This window comes from Bos grunniens, chromosome 25, assembly GCF_055505025.1.
Source record: "Bos grunniens cultivar Pamir isolate PY7600 chromosome 25, Bosgru_T2T1.0, whole genome shotgun sequence".
Classification (NCBI taxonomy): domain Eukaryota; kingdom Metazoa; phylum Chordata; class Mammalia; order Artiodactyla; family Bovidae; genus Bos; species Bos grunniens.
In genome coordinates, this window is record NC_141189.1 from 7,297,867 (window position 1) to 7,303,866 (window position 6,000).

The following is a 6,000-nucleotide window of genomic DNA, read 5'->3' on the forward strand; positions in this document are numbered from 1 at the left end:
TGAAGAGGAGGTAGCAGGCGAGAAGAGACCAGGAAGGGCCTGGGGGAAAGATGAGGAAGAAAAAGGAATTAGCTTTCGCAAGCACACTGACTTCTCGCCTCCTGCTCACCAGTGAGATCTTTGCCCATCTCCCAGCCTGCCCTGTGTCCCTTCCCTTCTCAGGGCTTCGATGCAGGTGGGCCTCCAACCTTTCTTCCCCCACCCTTCCCCTTCCTTCTGTCCGCAGTGGAAGCATGGCCTTCTCCCCTCGCCCATGAAGAGGAAAGAGAGCGCGCTTTGGTAGGTGCTCAGTACTTCAAGCCTCTGTTTCTGCACGGTTTCCATGCTGCAGAAAGATGGGGGGGGGTGCGGTGGAGACTCCCAGGCACTGCCCTTCTGCTGCAGGGCTCCAGGTCCCCGGGGGCGGGGCAGGGGGCAGGGATAAAGGTTTCCGTAGGAGCCCAGGAAGCCTTTCTGGTGTGAGTGGCCAAGCCCTTGGGGCTTCGCAGGATTGCTGGGATGGGGAGCAACGTGTGGATGGGGAGACCCTGGGATCTGGACTCCAGATGTCTCGAGCCTCCTCTCAGTGATCACTGACCTTCTCCTGGGGTTGGATTGGGTCAGAATGGGTCAGGCTGGGCAATCTGTTGGGCGGGGTATGGGGCGTGCCACCCAGGTCCAACGCTTGGATCATTAGGAATCTTTAGGAATCTGAGGGGGTCGGGTATCTGAAGAAGCCAGAGAACACACCCACTGCGACCCAGTGGAGACTGTGCGATCTGGAGTAGACAGCTGATCCTTAACGTGAGCCCCTGCTCTGTTTGTGGGTCTCCTGGATTATCTAGGCCACTGGGAGGTGAGGCCGGGCATCGGGACTTCTGCCAAAACAAACACACGAACACTGCAGGTGTGTTCCATCTTTTTTTTAAGCTTAATGTACTTAAAAATATTTTAAAGCATTTTTTACATTTATATAAAAGCTGTATAGAAAATAGTGTTCTAATATGGAACACATCCCCACCTGTGCTTTACCCTGTTGTAAACACCTTGCATTATTAGGAATGTTTGTTACAACTGATGGAACACATTTGACACAGGACTGTCAGCTAAAGTCTGTAGGTCCCATTCGGGTTCGCTCATTCTGTCCTGCAGTTCTGTGGGTTTTGACAAATATACCTACCATTACATAAAATACAGGATATCCTAATCATCGTAAAAATCCCCTATGCCCCATGAAAGTGTTAGTCACTCAGTCGTGTCCGACTCTCTGTGACCCATGGACTACTGATTTCCACCAAGGCTCCTCTGTCTTCGGAATGCTCCAAGCAAGAATAATGCGGTGGGTTGCCATTGCCTTCTCCAGGGGATCTTCCCTACCCAGTGATCGAACCTGGGAATCTGCACTGCAAGCAGTTTCTTTACCAACTGAGCCATCAGGGAAGACCCGATGCAGCATGGTCCAGCCTTTAATTTCAGTCTCCAGCACAGTCACTGAGGCAGCTGCTGGGGCCCAGAGGTGCCCCTAGGTGAAGACGCTGTGCCTGTGTGCGGGGATGCCACAGCATGCCTTGTTCTCTTCCAACTGCTGCGACAGCGGCTCCATGTAGACCGCGTACACCTGTGCGCTTCTGGGCCTCCAGTCCACTGTACTGGGGTCGGGGACCCCCACGTTGCCCAGAACAGGAGACAAGAAGGGTGGTCACAGAGCCACCTGCAGGCCCCTTCCCTCCCGCCGGGATCAACTAAGACAGAGTTCAGGGCTGGCGGAGTTGCAAGAGGCCAGCCTGGGGGCGAGGCTGGCAGCCAAGAAGTTGGGCCCCAGTCTGGGAACCTTCAGCCTGGGAGTAGCCGGCGGTGGCCAGGCATGAGAGCAGGGAGGGAAGACCCTGTGGATGGGCCTGTGGAAGGGCGGGAGGAGGCCCCAGGGGATAGCGGGGTTGGGGACGGGGAAAAGCGGAGGGACCCCTCTCCGTATGTGCTGCAGCGCTTCTCACCCAGGCGCTCGGCCAGTCTGAAATTGCTAGAAGATCTCGTTCTTCCCCAAAGAGAAGATAGCACTAGAGAGACCTGGGAGAGCAGGGGCTGCCTGACAGCAGAACTCTGCGCTCCTCCCCCACAGCGCTGCCCCAGAGGCCGCAGGCAGGCTGCTCTCCCGTGTTCCCACCCTGACTTGAGAAATCCCTCTGATTGCAGCTGCGAAAGCAAAGCGATCCAGGCTGTGTCTCCGGGGCCTCTAGCGGCCAACCCATGGCTAGGATGGCCACTAGCCCTGGACAGGAGACAGGAGTCACGGGCCTTACAGGCGACACCAAAGCTGGTGAGGCAGGAGGACCTACCGTCTGAGTCTTCCAGAAAGAGGGAGGAGGGCACTGGGAGATGGAGCTGGACCAGATGCCCCCAGGGGGAGGAAGACAGGGAGGAGGTGACCGCAGGGACTGGGGGTCCTGAGACCCAGGGCTCCCCTGCTCACCAGCACACAGGATGTAGTCCCGGAAGACAGGAAGATGGATGCGATGGGGCAGCTGGAGTAGGTGGGGCTGGAGGCCAGGCAAGAGGCGGGAAAACCTCTGGTCTCTGTGCTGAGGGTGCTGAAGACCCCAAGGACCAGGAACCCAAGAGGGTGGAAGCTCCACCAAGAGGTAGTTGTGGGAGGGACCCATCTCTGTGAGCCTCCGGCTGGGGACACAGGGTGCACAGCAGGGGAGTGGGGGTGCCATGTTCGGACTTTGAGGGTGACTGTCCCAAGAGTCTACCCTGAAGCCCAGCTCACACTCAGCACAGAGTTCCAGAGTGCCTCACCGAGATGAGGAGGTGATCTTGGAAATGTCTCCAGATGGCTCAGTGTGGACCCAGGCAGAGACATGGTCTCCTGCCCAAGGTATGTTTCTGTCTCCGTCGAGCCCGTTTAGGTACAAGGAGCAAGGCAGCCAGGCACCCCTGGACTGGAGGTGGGGGCACGACGTGGGAGGACCCTGACTTCAGAGGTTTAAGTCCCAGATCCCCCTCTTGTCCCCTTCTCTCTTCCATAGATTCAGCCCCAATCTGTTCAATCCAGAGATTCCAGGACCGCCTCCCTCCCGATTGGCATCTGGAAGCAGAGAGCCAGTCTGGGAGTTCTCAGGGCTTCAAGGACTCACCCAGCCCCAGGAAGGAGAAGATCCTTTGCAGGAGGGCAGACACTTGGAGGCCCCAGGTGGAGGTGATTGGAGAAGGCTGGCCTTCTGTAGAGGGGAGTCTCACAGGGGCCACTGTGGCTATGATACTACATCTTTTGGCTTAATCTCCTGGCCCTGACCCCTGGTCTGGGTTCTGCCCTGGTTCAGCCCCCTCTGCTGACCAGCACAATGGACCATCATGATCAGGAGCCCCACAAGGAAAGTATAACTACTACTTGGGCACACATGGCTCTCACTAGTAAGACAAAAGGGGAGATCAGGGATGTGGCGGAGCATCTAAGGGTGAGGAAGCTATTTGGAATTTGTGAAGGTTGGGACTGGCTCCCTGTGTCTTGTGGGGCTGGCAGATGTCTGTGTCAGTGGGGGTTGCCTTGTGTGTGTACCCTGAATAGCAGGGTTCCTCATTTGTCACCTGGATGTGGCCCCTAGGGGGTGGAGGACCTGTACGAGGGTTTGTTACCTAAACCTAGCTTAGGCCTTTGTGGGGAGACCTCCAGAGGGAAGGGCTTTGTGGGAAAGGCTAAAGATTGGAAAGCCCCTCCAAGAGAGAGCCCACAGGGCTGTGAGCACGCCCTCCAAGTGGGCTGTGGCCTGGCCTCACCATGATAATGAGTGTGCTCAACACTGATCGGAGCCAGCTGGTTTCCAGGTCAGGGAAAGTCACCTATTTTGTTGTTGTTGTTTGGCAGTGCCCTGCCTTGTAGATATTTAGTTCCCTGACCAGGGATTGAACCTGGACCCTGGGCACTGAGATCTGGAGTACTAACCGCTGGACTGCCAAGGAATTTCCAGAATGTGACTTTTTTTGTTTAAATTTTATTATTCTTTTAATTGAAGTATAATTGTTTTACAATAGCATGTTGTTGTTGTCGGGGAGGCAGTGTTGTCGATCACTAAATGCTGTCAGACTCTTTGTGACCCATGGACTGCAGCGCTCCAATCTCCCCTGTCCTCCACTATCTCCCCGAGTTTGCTCAAATTCATGTGCATTGAGTCAGCGATGCCATCCTACCATCTTACCCTCTGTTGTCCCCTTCTCCTTTTGCCTTCAATCTTTCTCAGCATCAGGGTGTTTTCCAGTGAGTCAGCTCTTTACCTCAGGTGGCCAAAGTACTGGAGTTTAAGCTTTAGCATCATTCCTTTCAATGGATACTCAGGGTTGTTTCTTTAGGATTGAGTAGTTTGATCTGTATGCAGTCGAAAGGACTCTCAGGAGTCTTCTCCAGCACCACAGTTTGAAAGCATCAATTCTTCAGTGCTCAGCCTTCTTTATGGTGCAACTCTCAAATCCATCCATGACTATCAGAAAAAAACATAGCTTTGAATATATGCACTTTTGTCCAAAATGTGATGTTTCTGCTTCTTAATAGGCTGTCTAGGTTTGCCAAGTTTTCCTTCCAAGGAGCAGCAGCACCTTTTAATTTCACAGCTATAGTCACTATCCCCAGTGATTTTGGAGCCCAAGAAAATAGTGTCACTGCTTCCACTCTTTCCCCTTCTGTTTGGCATGAGTGCTGGGATTGGATGCCATGATCCTAGTTTTTTGAATGTTGAGTTTTAAGTCAGCTTTTTCGCTCACCTCTTTCACTTTCATCAAGAGGCTCTTTAGTTCTTCATTTTCTGCTTTTAGGGTGGTATCATTTGCCTATGTGAGGTTGTTGATATTTCTCCCAGCAATCTTGATGACAGCTTGTGATTCATCCAGCCTGAAATATTGCATAATGTACTCTGCATATAAGTTAAACAAGTAGGGTGACAGTATACAGCCTTGACAGACTCCTTTTCCAAGTTTGAATGAATCCGATGTTCCATGTCCCTTGTTAGTTTCTGCTGTGCGTGTGGGCTAAGTCGCTTCAGTCGTGTCTGACTCTTTGCTACTCTAGGGACTATAGCCCACCAGATTCCTCAGTCCATGGGGTCGTCCAGGCAAGAACACTGGAGCGAGTGGCCATGCCCTCCAGCAGGGGATCTTCCAACCCAGGGATTGTACCCACATCTCCTATGTCTCCTGCATTGCCAGACTGGTTCTTTACCACTAGTGCCACCTGGGAAGTTCCAGTTTCTGGTGTACAACAAGGTGAATCAGCTCTATGTATACATATATCCCCTCCCTCTTGAGATTTCCTCCCACCCCAGCTCTATCGCACGCCTCTCGGTCATCACAGAGCGCCAAGCTGAGCTCCTTGTGATATGAAGCAGCTTCTCACTAGCTATCTACTCCACACACACTAGTGTATAAATGTCAGTGCTGCCCTCTCAAGGAATCACACTCCATGAACCCTCTCCTTCTGCCCTGTGTTGCCAAGTCCATTTTCTCCAACATCATCTCATTCCTGCCCCCCAAACAGGTCCGTCCGTACCATGCTTCTAGAGTCCATATATATGCGTTAATACAGGATCTTCGTGTTCTCTTTCTGACTTATTTCACTCTGTATGACAGACCCTAGGTGCATTTGTATCACTACAAATGACCCAAATTCACTGATTTTTATGGCTGAGCAATATTCCGTCACATACATGTACCACGTGTTCTGTATCGACTCCTCTGTCAGTAAACATTTGGGTTGCTTCCATGCTCACCGTTGTAAACAGCGCTGCAGTGAATATTGGAGGTGCATGTGTCCTTTCAGTTCAGTTCAGTTCAGTCACTCAGTCGTGTCCGACTCTTTGCGACCCCATGAATCGCAGCACACCAGGCCTCCTTGTCCATCACCAACACCCAGAGTTCACTCAGACTCACATCCATCGAGTCAGTGATGCCATCCAGCCATCTCATCCTCTGTCGTCCCCTTCTCTTCCTGCCCCCAATCCCTCCCAGCATCAGAGTCTTTTCCAATGAGTCAAC